The 21,783-nt window shown below is 44.5% G+C and overlaps 1 protein-coding gene across 1 annotated transcript in view; it reads right to left on the bottom strand.

The window, feature by feature from the left end:
- HSD17B12 (hydroxysteroid 17-beta dehydrogenase 12) overlaps positions 1–21,783 on the bottom strand; it is a 76,529-nt gene that overhangs the window by 53,677 nt on the left and 1,069 nt on the right. The window lies entirely within an intron of this gene.

The raw sequence follows: 21,783 nt of genomic DNA, 5'->3' as shown, positions 1-21,783 counted from the left end.
GAACGGCCAGTCAACAATGCAGTAACAGCCTACGAATGAGATCCAGTAATGTCCCTGACTGAAGCTAGATTTACAGATGACCCTACATGAAGATATACACACATACATTTATCCCTTCCTTAGTTTCAAAGTTTGTTTGCAAGACGTCATAGCTCTAATATGAAGATACACAATTGTGCTGCCAGTATGATAGCACACACTGAATGCAGAGGATGTGATGGCTAGTGAGCAGTTCTACATGCTGCATTGTCAGCCCCTGTAAAATGTATTCAGAAGGCCATGTGAGCGTGTCACACTGTTTTTGCCAACTCCTATTCAACTATAATTAGACAAGTGTGAGTAAGCTTTGCTATAGATAGAAATCCAAATTTAGAAAGGTAAAGCAGTAGTCCAAACGATGGATAAAGGCCTCAGAGAAAAAAATCAAGAATACATTTACAGGAGCCCACCTGCTGTAACCCAAGTTGTGTCAATACTGTGACACCCATTTAGCCAGACAGAATTATAGCCCTGCAAGATGGTGTCAGCCTTTCAGTTGTAGGACCATCAGGCTTCAATTTCAGCATTGCTGATCTTCGGTTTCATATTATGCATTATCACACAGTTCATTACGTTTTCAACAAAATAACGGAATAAACAAGAGCACAGAGAAAACACGTATCAGCACCATTGCCTGTTACTCTTAGAACAATAACTGGACATATTTTAAGTTGACCCAGACTGAATAACATTTGACTTCAGTGACTCTTTGAAATGAGCTGTTTCATAACAACTAATACTTAATACTAAGAATGCAAGCACAATTGCAATCCCAGATATTTGTTTTGCTTATTGGATCCACTGCTTAATTAGTCTGCAGAAGAAATGGCTGGAGCATGAGATTTAAGCATTTGGAGATCAGAGTTTTCAAACTGACCTGTGAGTAACAGGACATGTCCTCCCCTGTTAGGTTCTAGTTCATACTGAAAGAATCTGTAACCCAGAGATTAAAGCAGCCTCCAAAACAGAACTTAAGAAATGTAAACTAGTCTGATGAAAAACATCAAAAAATACAACCAGGAAAAAGAAAAAAAAACATTTGGACCATCACCTACACAAAAATGTATCATGCATCATGCAGATGTGCCATCCTTGGAGGAATTGAAGGCCAGGTTGAAGGGCCCTGGGTAACCTAAACCAGGGGGTGTGGTGTGGGGTTTGGAATTTGTTGGTCTTTATGGTCCCTTCCAACCCAAACCATCCCGTGATGACTTTGCTTCTGCTGTAGGCAAAGACATACACACAAAAATGAAGAATACAGGTAGTTCTTCATAGCTATAAAGGAATTGTCTTCTCACAAGAAGGCACTAACACTATCACTTTATTGGTGGATTCAGTTTGAGAGGAATAACATTGTCTCCTTTTCCAGCTTCCATACAGTCTTGAAGAGAAAGCATACCACAAGGACTGCTCTCCACTGTGCTATAACTTAGAAAACACTTTTTCAAGCCACACTTCCCTTCCTACAGCCTTTCAAGAAAAGCAGCCTAGCTCAGCTCTCACTCAGTCTAAGCAAGTGATTTTCCCACCAAGGGTTACGCTGGCATTGAGGTCAGCACTGGAGGAATGTGATAAGTTGTGACACAACTCCAAGCGCAACTCCACAGACCATCCAATCACTGACCAAGATCCTATAAGCAGCTGGTAGGGTCAGGAAGGCTGTCCAAACAGGTACTTCCTAGAGCAAACACCAATACTTACACTTGATGTTCTGAAAGCAACAAAGAGAGGTGGGGTGAAGGCAACTGGCGGGACAAACGCCACAGAAGGTAAGGTTCAACTATCTTATCCTCCTCCATAGTTTGGATTATCTGCACCACAAGTGTGATGGGGAGAATGATAAAAAGAGGTTTTGTTAACTCTTGCACACTTACAGTTTTCACAGTGATTATGCTCACGTCTGTCTTCCACTCTGAAGCCAAATGCTGCAGCTTTAACTACTCCAGCTACATATAAAGCTGCACTAGTTTAACTCAGTTTTAACTATCACCTTGACGTGTTGAAGCCAGTTTAACTCCATGTGTAGATAAATTGTTTAAATTCTGTTTCTTCTACAGACTGCCTTCCAGCGAAGTTACAAACAGACTGCCGTTGGCAGAGCTTAAAGAAAGCAAAGCAAGCAGAGTAGGAATTAGTTATTGTCTGCACAAGGAAGCTGCACCAGCTCCTAAGTGTGACTATCTACATTTACTCAGTAGTCAGAGGAGCTGTAGTAGCTTCCCACTTCAGCCATCTGCGCTTTCCTGAAGAAAAGTGAGAAGAATGCCCAGGAAGCTTGTTTGAGAGTCAACTGAATTGAAGTTGGTCTGAATGGAAGCTGGTAGCAAGGCGCTCATTGATTTCAGGCAAAGAAGTCATCTTCCCTTATGACAGTCACCAGTGTGCACCACACAAATATAAGTGACTTAAAAATCCACCACGGCATTGGATACAGCCTAAGGTATAAATGGGCAAAGAACTTCCAGTGTGGTATCTAGGTCCCCAGACAAAAAGCACTGTGGGCATTCAAGTGTTTATCTTGAAAATGAAAACTTCTACCAAGCTCTGTAGTTAAATATACCTACGTGTGGTTAAATATATCTACACAACACATTTTCATGGTGCAATTGATTAATAACAGTTCCAATTCTTAAAGTCAGGTATGTTTAACACAGAGGTTCCAGACAATCCAAACGTTTCCTGTCTATAGGATCTACTAAGCTTTCATCTCTACTCTCATGCTCCTAATGCCACAGCCACTGGCAGTCAAAGTCACAGATCTACGCACCTATCATCCAACAGTGTCTGTCTTTTGCAGAACTGGGGATCAGGGAGAAAACACATGCAGGCACTACATAGAAAAGCAGCAAACACATTTTGTCTATTACTCAGCAGCTCTGTATTTTACACTGTTAGCTTCAGAGGCAGCCAAAACACTGATGGGAAATACATGCAAAGATATGGCTGGTCTCACTGGAACTTGAAATGAATTCGCACAATGAACATGGACATATTTCTGTTTGTGTTGTATCAAGCCTCCTACTTCATCAGAACAAATAAGTGAAAGAGATTACTTTAGTTATCAACTCCAGCTCTCAGAAATCAAACACTATTCATTTAATATTTACTATCCACACCACACAACAAAGCATGCAACAAGTTTCTGTCATCTAACCTTTGACTGTAGGAAATGCCATAGGAAGAGTATAAAAAAAAGAATCAGGAGGATCTTAGGTCTTAGCTCTTTTCAAGAGGGGAAAGTGTTCTGACACAAGTTACAGCAGAAAGTGCAACAGTCCCACCAAAGCACCAGCCTTGAGAGGAGGAGAAAGCCTTTCTAACCTCAACCTTACTGTTCCCTAACAGGTATCAGTGTCTTTTGGAGCACTGTTTGCCATGTTCAGCACATCCTCAGAAGGCAGAAGAAAAATAAAATCATCGTTATTTAACTACAGAATTCTACAAGCAACTAAAAGTCCTAAAACACATTATTAAGTACACTATGGGAAGTACAGAACAGATTCAAGACATCTCAGTTACCACTGCATATATACTAACAAATCAGTGGCACAAGAACTCAGATTATCAGTTCACATTTTCAGTTGCAGTGTTATCCTTACCACTTACCATTTCTGTAAATCAGAATCTCTGCTTTAGGTCAGTATAGCACCTTTTCCCAAAAGGCCATGCCAGAATTTTGCTTCTTGAGTGGCGAAAACATCACAACCTCCACCATGAGTTTGCCCACATATCTTTGAGCTCTTACAAGGATATCTTAAATTTAGGACAGAGGTGCACAGGAATCCACCATAGCTGCCCCTACCAGACTAGTTGTCAGTAGATGCAGTTCATTCTCTAAACCCTACCACCATCAAACCACTTCGCCTCACATGCTTCGCATGGCCCATTTCATAGCTCATCACATGTACAACACACACAGTTCATAAGCACCTGAGTCAACTCCTAGGTGGTGCCAAACTCAAGGCAACCCTTGACAAAGGCATCAAAGATCAATGACCTCAGCAGTCGGTGGCATGCCTGGTATTTCACTGAAAGGGAAGAACTTCTCAGTTGCTGTAAACCACAGACCAAGTCTACAAGACACACCATTTAAGCAGTCAGTGACTTCAGTTCATAAGATGATGAATATGCCCAGTGGTACACAACTTCAGGGACTAAAGACCAGACTTTCCTCAGAAGGCCTTCAAAGGGTCACCCATACGTGAATGCTGCCAGTAGCACCTACATCCCCCAGAAGCCCCATGGCTCAAGATAAGGCATCAGTGCAGGCAATGAACCTATGCTCAAATGTTTTTTCTGTTTGCAACAACCAACAGTTACTGCTTTTCCAAGGAAGAGGTGACTTAGGGAACTTGCACCTCCTCTCAGGAGGCACGCTAGGTAAGCATTATCTGCTCTTACAAAGGTAACTGCTGTTTCACAGGTGAGCAAAAGCATGACTATGGCAGTCTGGAGGAAGTGAATATTTGAGGACCTGAAAGAACATTTTTACTTGTTCCTTATCCAGCGAAGATATCTTAAAAACAAAAGTAGCAAATGGTGCAGCAGGGCATGAGGCAGGTATGCAGGAATCCTGCCTCACGACATGAGCAAGGAGCAGCATTTATACAGGGAGAGCAAGCAGCAGCAGGCGCAGAGAATCTGACTGCAGCTCTGCAGAGCAATCACGCTGAAACAAGATTAGAGATTCGTGACTCCCCAACTCAAGGTTAGACAACAGAGAAGACAAAGCTTAGAGATCAAGCCTGCCTTCAGATACAAACACACAGTTCCCACAGCAAAATAAGCTTTCAGAGATGCTTAGTGGAGATAAAGCATCCAATGGCACCAAGGATACTCCTTGCACTAATGACTGTTAGTTGTGTTCTCTACTAGCCTCTCAGAACTACAAATTCATTTAAGTTTAGCCGTTTTCCTGTCTTCACTAAGAAAAGCATGAATGTTTAGCTAACCCTTCAAAGTACTGCAGATGCACTTAAGGAGGGCTGGAGCCACCAACCACAGTGGTTCTTCCAGGAACATGCAAGTGCTGCAGTTTGGGTCTAAGTGCCCTCTTATTGCCAACAAACTAAGCCAAACTTGCCAAACAACCCAATCTGCAGGAGAGCAGCATAGCAACCCCTGCTGCCCACTGAGAGATGGCCAAATTTGTTGTCAAAATGGCACTGCAGAGGGAGTTTCCCAGCCATTTCTTCATTCACACAGGAAAACAGCCCTTGTCCTGCAAAGACATCTGGTTCTTTCTTCGCTGCAAACATCCTCCTGTAGCAGAAACAACATAAGGAATAAGCCAGGAAGCTACGTGGCTTTTTTAAGCAGTACAGTTCAGAGAAACTTCCCAGCATAGCTAACCTTAGCATAGGTTTGAAGTACACTGCATAAATAACTAAAGACTCGAGATTCTTCTGCTACGAAACGCAGAGGCTATATTAAGAATATGACAGCTCCTGGGGAAAACAAAAGCTGGCAAGAGGAGAAGAGACTATCCCTGCTTGGCATCAAGCAGTGCTTCATCTATTACAGATTTATATAAATCACTGGCAATTGACCAATACCAAGCTTCTAGATTATCTCCAGCCAACAAAAGTACTTAGCCTGTGCTGGTTAAAAATATTCTACTTTTTTTGTCCTCAACTTGCTAGGAACGGCTATTTTTAGTAAGAGTCCAATCAACCTTATCAAAATCAAGCATCAAAAATAGACTGGAGAAACACTGGAAGCAAATCCTATTTTTAGCCACTCTGTCTATTCCCTGCCGTTACCCACCGAGTCCTGACTGCACAGACCATGCACGAGTGCTCAGTTATTCTAGGCAGATCCTCTTCGTGACCCTTTTTTCCCTGAACACCTGAATGCAGAAAACACTCGATTGATTAAAGATTAATACAGCCGCAAACCGTGACAGCTGCCTTTCGTCTGAGTGCTTTTGGGGAGGGGGAGAATATGGGATGACAGAGAGCTTGCATCAGTATTCCTCCTGAGGATCTATTACATGGAAAGAAAATTGCTATTTCAATTCCCTTTTGTTGCTAAAAATAGCAGCCCCAATTGATTCGAGCAAACAGGGCACCGGCTTAGCAATGCCAAATTTAGAAACCACTGAAGTCCCAGAGAGTGAACGCTAACGCAGTCTAACACATGCCAGCTCATATTTAACAAAGAACAAAGAAGATAAGCATGCCGGCTGCAAGTTAATAAGACGGCAGCAACTCCCTGCATTTTTATTAAACAAAAACAGAAAACTTGGTGCAGGAATTACACAAACTTTGATTCCGTACCCAATTTAATTTGCTGAAATAGGAAGCCTCATCATAAAGATCATCTGCATCTAATCTGAAATCATGAAAGTTCTGGATATTTTTTTCACATGAAGGTTTTTTTTCCTGCACAAAGCAGCTAACGCCTAATGGTCAGGCTCTGAAAAGACAGGCTACAGCAAGAGGTTCAATTCCCAGAACCACACACTTACTTGGTAACAGCTTGTGTCTAAGAGCTAGGATTGTGGGTAGAAAAATATTCTATAAATATCACAGCACTGACAAGTTCCCATTTCATCTAGAACTACAGCAAGAAAGCAGTGCACTCCTCAGATTTCTTTAGACTCTAGAGCTAGAAGCAATCTAGAAATCTCAACAAGAACAAAGAGCAGCTCAGGAAAGCCACAGGCAATGCCTACACACCACCAGTTCCCACTGCTCCTGTACAACACCTCCCAGTGCTCCAGGTGCCCCTTATCACCCACATTGCCCTCAAACCTCCACCACGGGGCCCACCACCTGGGGCTGCGCAATGGGGGCAGGGGACTCCATCATCTTCTCTCCTGCTTACAGAGCTCTCACGGCACCCTGCCACAGGTTCAGGAACCATGTTGCTTTCAAGGCTAGGAAGCAAGGACCTTGGAAGTGCCATGAAGAGCATGCCAGGACTGCCTTGAACTTCAGTTCTGCAACAGTGTGGGAGCTGTGCAGGGTACCTGAGCAGGGCTGGTCAATCTAAGCATACGCGAAAGCTGCTTTGTGCTCCGTAGGCTTATCGCAAGGCTTACTGAGCATCGCTGGCATTAGGTAAAAACAAGCTCTCATTTGCTCTTCATTGAGAAATACGTGACAGATGCTCACTGTCACACTAAGCACGACTGCACCAAGGAAGCACACACAGGGAGGCTGGTTGGTCTTCCTGCCTCTAGCAGGGGATGAACGCAGTGAAGTTTTGAAGATCAGATGGTTCAGAATTGGCACCAGCTGAAGGCTTTTGCGTGTTTGCTTGGAAATAAGCATGGATTGATTGGACTCAAAGCTGTGCAAGTTCTCGGAATAATCAAGAGCACAGAAAATAGCAGGGACTGGGATCAAATGCAACACGCGATCCATTTTTAATCAAAAGGCAATCTGTGTCAAGCTTCAAGAAAGTGTCACCAGTTTAGACAAGGATAATGCTCCAAACACACAGGGCAAAAGAAAATCATTTTATGTTATGACTATCGGAAACTACCAGTGTGAAGGTGACTGAGACTGAACATAAGAATCTTAGTATATCGTCAGGAACTTGGCAGGGAGGTGTCTAAAAAAAAAAAAAGTAACTCATCAGGATTAAAAAAAAATTACGTAGGTGGGCTCCTCAGTGACTGATCACAGCACAGATCTTGTTTGGTGTCATCATTACTGACCAGTGTGCTTAGGAAATTTGCAGGCAACCTAACCACTGAAAAAGGATCACAGCACTCCATCCCATAGAATGAGATGACTTCATAGACCTGAGTAATAAAAACATAATGACACCAGATATTGCCTGGTGACATATTAGTACCAGATGCCAAGCCATGCTCTTGAGACTAACTTTGCTTGAAGTTAAGGTGACAACTGTAAGTGATGGTAGAGAGGTACCTGAGGTGCAGTGGCTGAATGTAAAATGGACTGATGAGGTGCTTCCTATCGCAACAGAAAGCAATAATACATTTTAAGTAATTTAAATAAGAACAGTTTTGAAAAAGGCCTGCTAAGATGATTAAGAGTTACCTGTTTGGGGAGATGAGTTTGAAAGCATTTTGTTTGCTCTTCATAAGCTCACAAAGTATAATCACCAGAAAACGAAAAGCCCAGATTCACACTGGGAAGACAACACAGGCTGATCATAAACATGCCTGGAAATTAGGAGGTCTCAAAAGAGAAAAATTCCCAAATTCGAAGAATGCTAGTTAAGGAAGCTGAGGTGCTGAAGGAACTCTTGAGATACAGACAGCAATGCAGGGCAAGGTAGACATGGTTCAGGAAACAGAACTAAAAACTTGCAGTAGAAACCTGTGTGCTCATTAGTGGCCAATTCAATGTATCAAAGGGAAAATGGGAAACAAAACAAGCCTGACTGCAGTTTGTTGATTGTTTTTGAAACATTATATTAATCCCATGCTTTTAGACTACCCTGTGTTGTCAGAAGACAGCAGAAAAAAAACTAAATAAATTCCACCCATCTCAATGTATATTTAGACTTACAGAGTGTCTCTGCTCCTCTCTCCAGAAAAGAGGCCAGCTGCAGCTAGACACAGAAGAGACAAATGCACAGTGCCCCTAACAGAACTGGGATTGACTTCTGGAGCTTGTTAGCATGATCAAGATTCGAATCAGAAAGGGGTTGGATAACCAGCACTCTTCTCTCAAGAACAGCATAATCTGAGCAACTTTCTTGCTATTGAAGGATTTCCTAGGTCAAAAGCCTTGAAAATAGCCATGTTCATAAATTTATAACAGGACGCTGGTGGAAGCTTTTACAGGCAGAAGACAGGAAGAAAAAAGTTTCTCCCTGTCTTCCTGGACTTGTGTCCATCACACAACAGCTGATGACAGAGGTGACCTACCCATTCTGCATTTGAACAAGTGCAAGAAGGCAGCACAAACATTTCCTACATTCCCTCTCAAAACCATGGAAAACCCTCAGGACTTCCTAAAGAAAGGTAAGTGCAGCTCCTAGGCTACATGTTGTGAACCGAGCTTACAGGCAGGAGCAGGACTGACTTTCTACATGGCCTGACAGTGATAGGACAGGAAGGAACAGTTTTAAACTAAAAGAGGGGAGATATAGATTAGATGTTAGGAAGAAATTCTTTATTCCAGGGCTGGTGAGGCACAAGCTGCCCAAACTTGTGGGCACCCCAGCCCTGGAGGGGCTCAAAGCCAGGTTGGGCCCTGGGCAACCTGATCTAGTGGTTGGCAACCTTGGCCACAGCAGGGAGGTTGGAACTGGATGATCTTTGAGATTCCCTCCAACCTAAGCCATTCTATGATTCTATGTACAGCAAAGATATTCCTTCAGTTCAATGAAAGCATGCTGCAGAAGGCGAGAGGTGGAGAGCAGCTCCTAGCACTGAGCTCAACCTGCAGCAGGCGAAGCAGAGCTATTGGGTAGCTGTTGACATCGCTATCAATTGCTTCATGGATAGGCATGCACAGAAAAATTTTTCACTGAACTGGACTTAGCCAACAGATCACAGCCAGACATAAGAGCCCACACACAGAAAGCAGTGAAAGCACACTGCTAGGGATAGGATGCTGCTACATTTTCCAAAGTGTACATTCTACATACAGCAGAGCAAACCAAAGTTATACCACCACCATTCATTCATGCTGGCCATAACTTAAAGCACGTTACCCAACCACTTCCATATTCACTGAGGAACACGACTATGGCAGGAAGTTACAGTGTTACCTACACTCTGCATAGAAAAAACAGCACCATTTCCTCCTCTTCAGAATTGATCTTCTTGTTGTAGATTTGGTGCTTTCTCTACCAGCTACCAATCACTGTGAGAAGATGCAGATCATTTCACTTTCCTTCTGTCCTCTGAATCGAAGTTATGGACTTCCCAGTAGTTTAATTCAGTTATTTAACAGGTATATATGACACATGAGGCAACTCCTTATTGTCATCAGAATGTCTTTTGACTAGACATTTGCAGTTAGAAAAATGAATTTAAAATAATTAAATACATTTTAAATACCAAAATTATGCTCCTTTTCCATCTTCAGGATTAAAATCTTCATTTCAAATGCAAGTCAGAGTAGAAACATCAGTACATCAACAACGTACCAAAAATAAGAAAACTGGGAAGCACAGCACCCACTAGAGAAGTGTCGCTGTAGGAGGTGATTGGCAAGACTTGCTTTTTCCTTTCCTTAAACTTCCAGCTCCTTTGGACCTCCAACCTGCAGAGCTGCTCAGACACTTCATCACCCCCCATCAACCAGCCTGCTGAGCCCGCTATCCAGACCTCAAGCCATCCCCTGCAGAACCCTTTGGTCCTCCCCACCGAGCTCCGCAGCCTTCTGGAGTAATCAAAAATTCAGCCACAGCTGCAGTGTCCCACTCAACACCTTCATCCCTGCCCAAGAACAGCCAGATGTATGCACATGATACTCAGACCAGTCATGTCAGAGCACATCATATGGCCCATATTCTTAATCTCTTATTTACAGAAGTGATTTCAAACTCAGCCAAAGGAGATCAAAATCTGAAATACATGGGCTACTTCATTTCCATTGGGATACCACCTATTGCTCTACCTGCTCCCACAAGGCCACTTTCCTAAAGCTTACAATTCACAGTATGCAAAATGAGAAGGGGAAATTTGATTTTTAGGAACGAACATCATAAATCAGGATAGCTACCTATCTGTGTAGAAGCAAAGACAAGTTTTAACCCTGAGAAATTCATAGTACTATCTTGTGCAGCAGAAAACTGAAAAAGCCAATCTGTAAGCTACCTTTTAGTTACACATACATACATACATACATAGGGAGGTGATCATCTAAGCTGTCCTACATGCTATGTGTATCATGTGCCCATACACCAAAGACGCATAACTGGACCCAAGAACCACCCTAGGAAGGTCTCATTGTACACTGCCTTTAAAATAAGACAGAAATCCAGTCCTTACCCCCAACTAAAGAAAGCTTACCAACGTGTTTATGTACAGTCTAAGCATACCAAATCCACATTTTTAAGATGGAAAATATATGACCAGTCACTCTAACCCATTTACTGCTCTCCCATTTGTGACTACCTATCATTAACCAGCATAACACTAAAGCCTGCCCCTGTCCCAACAAGCCATCTTGGGTATCAGTGCTCCCAGGATCTCAGAAGCTTTCAGAACTATGCATAAACCCAAACTTATCAGGACAGAGCTGACTCAGATCTTCAGTTATCGACAGAATGCTGGTACCACTTTCCCTGGTTTCACCCAGCACTGTCGGTCTCCCGGCGCTTGTATTCAGTATTGTGTGACCCACAGCCATTCCAGGCAGGTCCCACTGGGCCGTGAGCAAACTCAGGTCAGCAAGCTGATCCTTGTCTGCCACACTGCTATGCAACCATTCCTCCACTGAGCACACGTAAGCAGCTGAAAGCCACTCAAAGCCAAGCTCCTGTCCCACTTTGGGGTCTCAAGCTGCCTGCCAACCTGGAAGGCTCTTCAAGGGCTCAAAAAGAAATTCCTTCATAAAGCTATGGAGATCCAAATCCAGCACACAAGGAAGCAGCAGCAGCACACGGCACTCTGACTTCAACCAAAAACGTGGGCTATAGGTTTGGGCTCAGTGAGAGCTGCTGCCTAATGTTCCGAAAGCCTCTTGGCTCAGAGCTTCCTCCAGCAGGCACCAGCTACCTCCTCGCATCCCAAACCAGAAGAACTGTGTCCCCAGTTGTGTTTTGAGAATCACCTGATCTATACAAGTATACTGCAAGGAGAACCAGGAAGTAATTTTCTATACCTTTATCATGTGTGTGTAGATATATAGATACACATACACGACGTTAGGTACATGTTGGAGACATTTCTCAGTTGCATCACTGCAGCCACCCCAGTGTGGTTTGGGGTGCACTGAGGGAGGGGGAAACCAAGGAGATCAGTGAAGCACTGGCCCTGCTTCCCCCTGCCCGCGCGTTCGGCTCCGTGCATCGGAGCACTTCACCCATGACAGACAATGAGCAAAGCTGCGTAAGCAGCCAAGTGCAGAAGATGAATGAACCGGGTGACGCTAAAGATCTGTGAATTGAAAAATCCAATGCATGAATTAAAACCCGCAACCCCTCTCCTTTCCCCCTTCAAAAAAAGAATAGTGTACATCAGGACATAAAAGGAGAAGGAGAGAGAGAAAGGTGGAGAAAACGTGGTCTGACACATTTATAAAAACTGATGGCCTGTCACCCAGACACTGATGAATATTTTTTACAGGATAAAAATGGCAACCCAGAGTCTAAAAATAAAACACTGTGCTGCAGACCTGTCTGGTTCAGCAACACCACCGGAATACAAACGCTCTCCCTTGCTGGTACAGCTTGACTGAGACTTCAGAACAAAACACCAGAGAACATATCTACTATTTTCAGGGGAAAGGATTTGGATTTGTTTTTTCATAAGAATTTAGATTAGTTTTATACTTTGCTTGCATTGCATAATTGCAATTAAAAAAAAAAAAAAACACACTCCTAAATTTCAATGAGAGTGGCAGAGTACTTCGTGCTGCACAAAGCAGATTCTTCTTCTCTCCTTCCTCAGAAAATTACAGCATAAGAACATATTTACCAGAGCCTTTAGGTTGTAGTTTTAGTAAGCTTAAAAATGTATTTTTAGAGTCATGCTGCAGTCAGAACTGTAGACACCGCTACTTTCACACCTACCCCACCCCCAGGGACAGAAAAAGAAAAGCTCTTATTTCATTTTGCCTCAAAATTTAGACTAAAAACCTGCTTAGCTGAGAAGCAGAAGTGACCGAACATCATTCACAAGAAGCACTAATTTCTCAAGCCTAGCCACACTGCAGACAAGCGGCCTTATGCAGCACAGATTCTATTTTTGGCAAGTGATGCAATAGCTGCAAGGGCTCTCCCAGAGCCTTTCACTTGAGAGCTCAAGCCATATTAAAACACGTTACAAGAAATATAATAACCCCATGTTGCCACCTTCCACTCTGCACCAGCACATTACACACAGAAATAACCCTTTCTCGAGTCAGATACCCTAAAAAAGAATCACATTTTATACACGGAGTGATAAAATGTGTGCACATCTCTCAGCACACACACCTGCCCTGCACCGTGCATGACAAGAAGTTACACAATGCTGTGCAGGGATTTTCTGACCTCTTGATTTTCAGTCGGAACATGAAGCAGCTCGAGTTCCTTGCTGAATTCCAGTGAGGACTTTGAAAAGCCCACAAAGCTAATTCAAAGCTTAATCTTTCCAAAAGATATTTCCATTCTTAGAGATCTTTCAAAACCTTCTCGTGTATAACTGACAACCGTTAAGACACATTGCTGCTGGGTGACTGTTTCAACAGCTAAAAATTCTCGAAATGGAAAGAGTTCCAGAAATGCTATGGCCTTTTTTAAAAAAAATGTTGTACTAAAGTAGAATAAGGATTTTTCAGTCCTTCATCTGGGCACCCTTTAGGTTTCCCCAGCAGCCATAGGGACCTCTGCATAACACATCGTGCACCCTTGTAGGTTTTGCACCAATCCCTCATAAATCAAAACTCCACCTGCCCCTTTCCAAAACTGGAGGTATTCCTGAAGCCAGGAGGCATTCACCTACACCAGAAGTTATTCCTGTTTGAATTCTGATCTCAAAAAATGGTCTTTTTGGGTTTGCCACAAACCTCCTCCCCACCCAATACATGTGTGGGGACACAGATTCAGGTAGAACTCAGAGTCTGGAGGCAACCCGGGGAAAAGGGAATGTGGCTACAGACAAACGTCATTCAGAAGCCATATGCAGAACAGGGAGTTTAGCTCTCTTGGAGATCCCAACTGTTCAAAAGTAGAGCAGAAATTGAGGCAGGAAGACACTTAGTGATATTTTATTCATTTTGGCTAGGAGCAACATTAAAACAAGCTGTACACTGAGAAGTTTGCAATTGCTCTAGGGACACTGAGGTAGGAAAATAAGGACTTGCAGAACAGCACAAGCAGTGACAAAGATTGTGCCTCAACCACACAACCTGCTCCAAAGGAGGGAAGTTGGAGCACAGGAACTTCAACAAGCAGAGCCTTTGAAGAGCTGTATGGGAGCAGTATTTGGGAATTTCACACAACCTTGCATGCAGAGACAGGAAACACCACAGCAGTGTGAATGCTTGGCAGGAACGCAGACCTGGCAGTACCTGCAGTATCCAAGCAGGAGGGCCAGCCCACTGCACACTTATCAAACTGCAGCAGTCTATCCAGTACAAGTGGGACTGAAACTTGTCTGATGACTACAGGTAAGTCTCTTGAACATCAATGAGGCAACAGAACAAAGACTTTAGAACACTAATTAGCCCAGATGGTTACTTAAAATAGCATATGTTAAGTGATACCTTCTTGTGAAAGAGATTTTGTATCTTCTAGTAAAATGCAATGCTGTTATTCCCACCGAGTGGGAAGATCCAACATTTCAGGTCATCCCATTTCCAGTTTCCAAACACAGAAAGGAGCAAACGAGATCCCCTGAGCTGCCTGTTGCTACTCAAGACCAACGCCTGGTACAAGGCTGCTCACTTCTCCCTGCCCAGAAAGGCAGCTTCATGCCCTCCTGCTGCCACCAACCACTACAGCAGTGCTCCTAGGGAGAAGGAAGCACTGGCAGATGCTCTGCATTCCAGGAGGGGCTGGTGAGCATCTTTGTGCTATCCCAGTAACAGCTCTCAGCCTGCTGCTATCTCTCCCTCTGAACACGGCCGTTACTCCTGCTAAAAGTAAAGCCCTCTCAGGCACACTGGAAATAGCTGCTCGTGTTATCATAGACAAAGATGGCTTAAGAGTATATTTAGGAGATAATGTGCTGTTAAAAAGATGCAATGGCAACCGCAGATAAAAGCTGATGTAGCTGGCAAGCCTTTATTCAGCTGCCAAGATATTACAAAGATAAGTCTTAAAAATGTAGAGAAATAAAACAAGTAGAATCTTAATTTCTTGAGTCTTTGGAATAGAAGTTACCTAATAATGAGGAGGAGTGATCAATTCACACAGACGGCTCATACAAAAAAAAAAAGAGTCTAAGGTTGTTGAAAAGCCATTAAACTTATCTTCTAAAAATACCCTGCCTTCAACTAAAAGCAAGAGGCACTCTGCAATGTTTTGCTTAAAGCCTGTGTTTTACATCTAAGCTTATGCTCTAGGAACCGATACACAACGGCAGCTTTGTTCCAATTAGAAGTCATCAGATTATCTTGCATTTGTGCACTGCAGTTCTCGAGCAGAAGCTGAAAGAAGCTCAAACCACACCTTTCAGAAAAGTCTTTCCTCTCCGCATTGTCAGAAGGATCATTGAGGTGCTCGCCAGCACCCTCTACCCGCAGATTTTCCAGCAGGAACACAGAGCTGGCTCAATCGAGCTGAAGCTGCCATTCATAAAAAGGGGTTGCTCGGAGCTGAAAGACAGAGGCAGAGCAGTGCAGACCAACCAGGCGGGAAGGCCAGCCTGCTTTCTGGCCCTAGGATACATACAGTGCTCAATCTACAATGCGATTACTGACGTCTCTTCCACCTCATACCCTTAATAACATTTGCTTTCATTATTTCAATCCACCACTGGCGGGGTGGGTGGTGGGGGAATGATGTTAAATGATGTTAATATACCCAAATTAATCAGTTTAGAAGGTTACTTGATATCTTAGCATCAAACATTAGGGGGAGACTTACGCTAAAGCGCTTTAGAAATAGTTGAGTGTTTTATTTGGATCGGCTCTGTCTCGCAATAAGTGTTTGTGTTAAAGACTCAAGGAAAAGCTCAGACGACATTCCCTTTTCCTTCCCATCTCTAAATAAAGAAACAGCCACAGATGCCTTCTATATTTCACTCTGAGCCCTTGAAAACTCACAGTATTTTCTTCCCCTGGCAGAAGCCTCCCCAGATTTTCCCATAGGAGCAAGGCTGCCAGCAAGTCTCCTGAGCTGCTGCAGCTCCCACCGACTCATTCTGGATTACTGTATAAGAGACAGTTTCAATCCAAAGCTTACCCACGGCGATTGAAACAAGTTGGACTACATTTGTATGTCACGCTAATATTTCCCTTACCAAATAAATTATTTTCGTACGCTGGCAAGGCAGTGTTTTGTATCAGAGCTTCCACACTTTACTTTTAACCACAACCAGAGACAGCATGGAACAGAAGGCTCCAGCTGGGGTGAGATCCTGCCACAATTCTGCACAGCTGGCAGCTCAAAAATCCACCTCTTTCTTGGTGAACCAAGGAAGTTAAGTCAAAGTGACTTCCTCAACACAGTTTCATGATGCTGCTGAGTTTGCCACAGCACTGGAGCTCATTTGACCCACAGCAAAGCAGCCTGAGGGCCACAAGCAGCCAAAACCAAGCAATTTTCTGCAGGGCAGACTCCTCAGCCGGGACAGAACAGTGCAAACACCAGTGCCAGCTCAAGGAGGAGAAAAGCTCTCTGTCTAATGTCTCCTCTCCCCGTGCCAAACAGATGAGAAAGGCATGCTGTTAAACCACACACTGGCTTCCTGAGACTGATGATACCTCACCTATGAGCTGCCATCACACAGGACAGGAAGTGCAAAGGAATATGAACAAGGCCCTCAAGGTTGGAGCAAACAGCCAAAAAAAAGCTAGAGTTGGCAAAAACCAACAAAGATGAAGAAACAACCCACTGAATGGAAGATCTTCGATGAGAATCTGGGAAGAAATACAGAGGTGTGGAGTACCAAAAGGTTTGATGGAGATGCAATGACAGAATGAGCACTACTGAAACAATAGGCTAATGTAAAGACTTGATATCAAAACAGCTAACATTGCTTTTAGCACAGCTGTAACTTCAGCAGAGTGCAGGTTCCTTTTTGAGTGCCAGAGACTGGGTTGGATACAGCGGGATATCTGAGGACAGAAATGAACACCAAGAAACGCAATCAACTGAGTTTTGTTCAGCTACTGATGGGACAGACACTTCTTCCAAAAGCTCAGTGACGCTCTGCTGTCCTATCCTCCTCTTCTTGCTCCTGATAGAGACCTGACTCCAGAGCTGCAATGAACTGAGCCCTGCTATGCAGGCTGAAGGCTGCTGGGGCAGATGGGAGAGACTGCACCAGTTTCTTCCCTCAACAAAATAAGCCTTCACCCCTTTGAGAATATCCTGCTCTTCATTCCTCCACCCTCACTCCAGCTCTTCTCCCTTCTGCTCTGGTGGCAGTCTTCTAACACACATGAAAATCCTTTGGGAAGTCTATATGGCTAATGTCCCAAGAGCTCAGCTCCCCAGCCCTGCCCTTGCCCAGTAAGTACAGCATCCTGCTAGAAGCAGAGGCACAGCTTTCCACAGGCGCTGCCATGACTGATAGGATATATGCTCCCACAACATCTTAACTCACAGTTGCACAAGAAGAGACAAATAGAAAGGAGGTAGGAAAAAAAGCAACAACAAAAACACACAACCATCACCAACAACAAATAAAGCTATCAAACCCAAGGTGCTTATCATCAATTAGAAGGCAACCACTGCACAGAGACTGTGCTTCAACCTGAGCCACAGGGGCATCTCCCAGCCTTTTTGGGACAAGCAACTGTGAATAACGAGAGGGCTCTGGAAAAGATAAGCTGGGTGGGAGTTGCACGGGCGGGAGTTACATGGGCATTAAAATTAGATGATCTTAAAGGTCCCTTCCAACCAAATCGTTCTATGATTCTACAAAAGCGAAAAAAGCACAAGCAGCAAAAGAACAGCACAATTTCCTCAGCCTCTGCTTTGCTGGACACCTCTCACCTCCAGTTCTATGCACTGCTACACCAGAGGCTTCCAAACCCCAGACTTCAGGTGTCACTGCCTGTTGCTGAGGGCACAGGAGTAAGCTGGAATCTCTGCAAGGAAGTGTGCATACGGCTCTTTTCCAGCCTGAGCTGTAGTAGGAGCTTTTAACTGTCCTTCACTGTTGCTAAATAAGGCAAAGCCCACTCGACTTCTGATTAAATTTCCTCAGTGACACTAGATCCGCATTACTGAAAAAATTACACCCAGAATTTCACTTAAAAAACAAAAATGGTATCTGAAAAAAACAGCAGAAGGGAAACGATCGCACCGGGTTAAGCTCTGAGCTGGGGACGACGAGCTGGCTGATGCCGCGGGCGGAGGCGGCTCTGCACACCAGCACAAAGGCTGAGCAGGTGCCAAGATGAGAGCGGCAGCGATCTGCAGGAGCTCGTCCACAGGGAGGCAGCAGCTCGGGGATGGGATGGTGCGCTCCTGATGCTCAGCGCTCGCTCTGCCTCTCCTCCTCCCACAGCCGTGTGCAAGCAGGAGAGTTTCACAAGCATTGAGCAATGCTACCAAGCAGACATTTCAAACGGTCGGTAACAGCAAGTGTGGAGTAAAACACCTAAAAGCTGAAAGCAGAGAGGCAGCAAAACTGTAGAAGACATGACAGAGTACGGTTCACTCCTTTATTCTGCCCAGGAAGCAGACAGACGTCGGTGTACGAAAGCAGCAGCCCATGTTAAAGACTCCAGAGCCTCTCTGAGAGGCCAGGAGCTGTCAAGGTTCCACTGGCAGGAAAGGATGGAGCCACAGGGTCAGAGAACCCAGCTCTGCCCGACCTCACTGGGAGCACAGCACTCATCGAGCCCCATGGAAGCCACTGGCACATTCAGTGCAGTAACCCCACACAAACATCTTGCAAATAACCATACAAGAAAACAGTACATGCTCCAGTCTGAAAATTTGACTTGAATTTGACTTGAGCTGTCACAACCAGGGGTTAAAAGTAAGCTGGTGCATTTTCATATGCTCTCAGCATTACTTTTTGGCTTGACAAGTGCCATGCTTTATCTCAACTAGTGTAGAAGTGTTTGCACAGGGTCCAGAAACACAAGCATTAAAAAATAATAATATTGCCACAGATCTAAAGTGCTGAAGACGATAAATCCCTGAGCAAAGGATTCTGCTAGAGAATGACAGAACAGAAAACTGCCGCAAAGCTCTGCCCACAGCAGCCAAGCACTCAGGTGCAAGAAAACCAGGAGTTGTCAAAGCCCCTCCTCTCCCACCCTGCAGCAGCAGCGCTAACAGAGGGCTGAACCCCTCCTCATTTCACCACTACCTACACCCTTCCCACGCACAGTACTGGACTGGCTGCTTTCATCTGCAACAGATTTACGATGTGCTCTGTCAACTAGTTGCGCAGCGCCAAATGCCTGCAAAGCATGATTGCACTCACTTGTGCAACAGTGATTTAAATTTCTCTTCACCAAACAAAGGAAAACACCCTTCCAGTAGCAGAACTTTATTTCATGTAATGCTAAGGAGCTTGAGAAAATGACAGTGCTTGCGAAAGCTGTTCAAAGGTACCAACCAGTTGGCACTTGGTGAGCACTCCAGCCAGGACTACAGCCAATGTCCTCTGCATAGACCTCTTCAATTACCACTAAAATAATCTATCGTCAAAGAGATTTCATTGTGGTTGCCCCAATATCCTCATTAGGATTGGGGTCCGTTTTAAAGTGCACAGTTTCCAGGGACTACAGGAAGCAAATTCCTTTACATGGAATCAAACTCAAACTCTTGACAAGCACAATATCCAGCTTGTCACTTCATCTTCCCATAAGCATCTCATTGTATTAGAAATGATAATAAGATGACAGCTGAGGTCTTTCTAGAGCTGGCTATTAGCCCTGCTTCCTTGTCAACCAGAGCTTGGGAATCACCTGACATGTCTTGGCTCTTGAACCCAACTGCTAAGAGAGATCAACACCTACTTCATTGCTTGGGCACCCAGTTAATCCTGTCTTCCACATCTTCCTTAGCGATCCCCCAGAAGTCGCTATTTTCAGATGTCAGACTATGCATACCAAAGCCTGGACTACATTAAGAAGAAAAAACCAGCAAGAGCAGGCAGAGTGCTCACCCATCCTTGCTGCTGATGGAGGAAGTTACTGCTCAGCATTTATGCAGGAAAAGAATGGGTCAGTGCTGAGTGTGGGGATTTTGGCTAAAAGCAACCTATAGAAAATTGGAGGCAGCTGAGTGCACCACTCTGATTAATGACCTTTTATAGATACTTTTTTAAGAAATCTAGAGCAAGTTGCCCACATTTGGTTATTTTTGCATAATCTCCAAGAAGCTTAATTAAGGCAAGCTCATCTTTGCAAACATTTGTTGGCCCCAATACAACTGTACAGCTGTATTCACCACATGAGGAAGCATCATTGCTATTAGACATTTTGTAATCACTAAATGTCTGCTCGTTATTTTGTACTCGTTTGTACCAAAGGCAGTGGGGAAGAAGAGCACGTTGTCCTAAGGAATCACGAGGCCTGAAAGAAAACTGGGGTTTTAGAATCATAGAATCATTTGAGTGGGAAGGGACCCCTAAAGGCCACCTAGCCCAACTGTCCTGCAATGAACAGGGACACCTACAGCTAGATCAGGGTGCTCAGAGCCTCACTGAAACAAACCTGGCTTCCAGTTAAATGTCCTCATTAAAATCTTTGCCATTTTGAGAGAGGAAAAAAAGATGAAGTAATTGACACAACCAAGATTTTAGAAATCTTATGGCATCAATGATCACTCTGACTTGGAGTACTGGAGTATTTTGAATGCCTAAAGCTGATGATTTACATCTACCCAGCTCAGCACTGTTTCCTTCAGAACCTCCACCTTCAGAACCTCCACCTTCAGAACCTCCACCTTCAGAACCTCCACCCTGGCTGGAGCAGGGGAGGACAAAGGCCTCACTGTGCTGCATCCACCAGAGCGGCTCCCTGGCACCACGCTCCTACCGAGGTTTATTTAGCTAAACTGTTTTACAAAGAAGGAAGATATTATTCTTAGCTTCTGCCATCGATGTATGAGGCAAATTAAAGCTGTGGAGCAGCTGACCCAAAGTTCAGTGTATTCTCACAAGGTGCACCCAGAGATCCCATACAGGGACAACATCCACTCAACCCAGGTCACTAAAGAGAAACCAAAACCAAGCCAGTGTGAGCTACAGGGGGAGAAGAAAAAAGCACAGCCCCACGCAGACCTTCAAACAAACCTTTGTGTCATAGTGGAGAAACAACCCTTTTGCAACTACGGTTGCTATTTAAAGAAGCACAAACTTCATTTTCCCGGAGTACAATACCGGCTCAAGTAGCTCCTCCTCCTCACATCCCCTCTTCCTAAGCACCAGCAACCAGACACAGCACACAGCCAATTGCATGCATGCAACCACAAGTCTGCTCAGAAAACAAAGAAAGAACTCATAAATCAGTCCCAAAAGCACAGAACGGCCGGAAGGCAGGAAGGGGTGAGCGGCCCCCGCAGAGCTTCTGAGGGGGAGTGACAGCAGTGGGGACTGAGCTGTGCCAGTGTGCCTCTTCTTCCATACTCAGAGATCGGGAAAGAAAGCGTTTCTGTCAGCAGCCATCGGGTGCAGCACTAACAGAGAACGCTCTCATAGGGCTCCACACTGGTTGAAGACGTGGCTGGGGAACAACAAAGCACGTAGCTCCATGTGATGTGCTTCACGAAGGCACAGGGCTGGCACAGCAGTGCACAGCAGAGAGAGGAGCTGGGGGCCCTCCCCAGCCACACTACCAACCAGCACTCCACTTCCCTCGAAGGAAGGCGTGGGCCTTAGCTAGCTGCGGTCACACCATAACTAATCTGACCAGAGCATCAGCTCACGCCTCCCAGGAGCAGGTGCTCACTGCCCGATGTCTACCCACGTATGGATCCTCCTCGGCCGCCGCAGGGACCACGATAAGATCTAGCTGGGCCCTTTGT

This window comes from Lagopus leucura, unplaced genomic scaffold (assembly GCF_019238085.1).
Source record: "Lagopus leucura isolate 7727_CA_CO unplaced genomic scaffold, USGS_WTPT01 Super-Scaffold_1, whole genome shotgun sequence".
NCBI classification, from domain to species: domain Eukaryota; kingdom Metazoa; phylum Chordata; class Aves; order Galliformes; family Phasianidae; genus Lagopus; species Lagopus leucura.
This window is presented reverse-complemented; position numbering and strand designations above follow the sequence as displayed.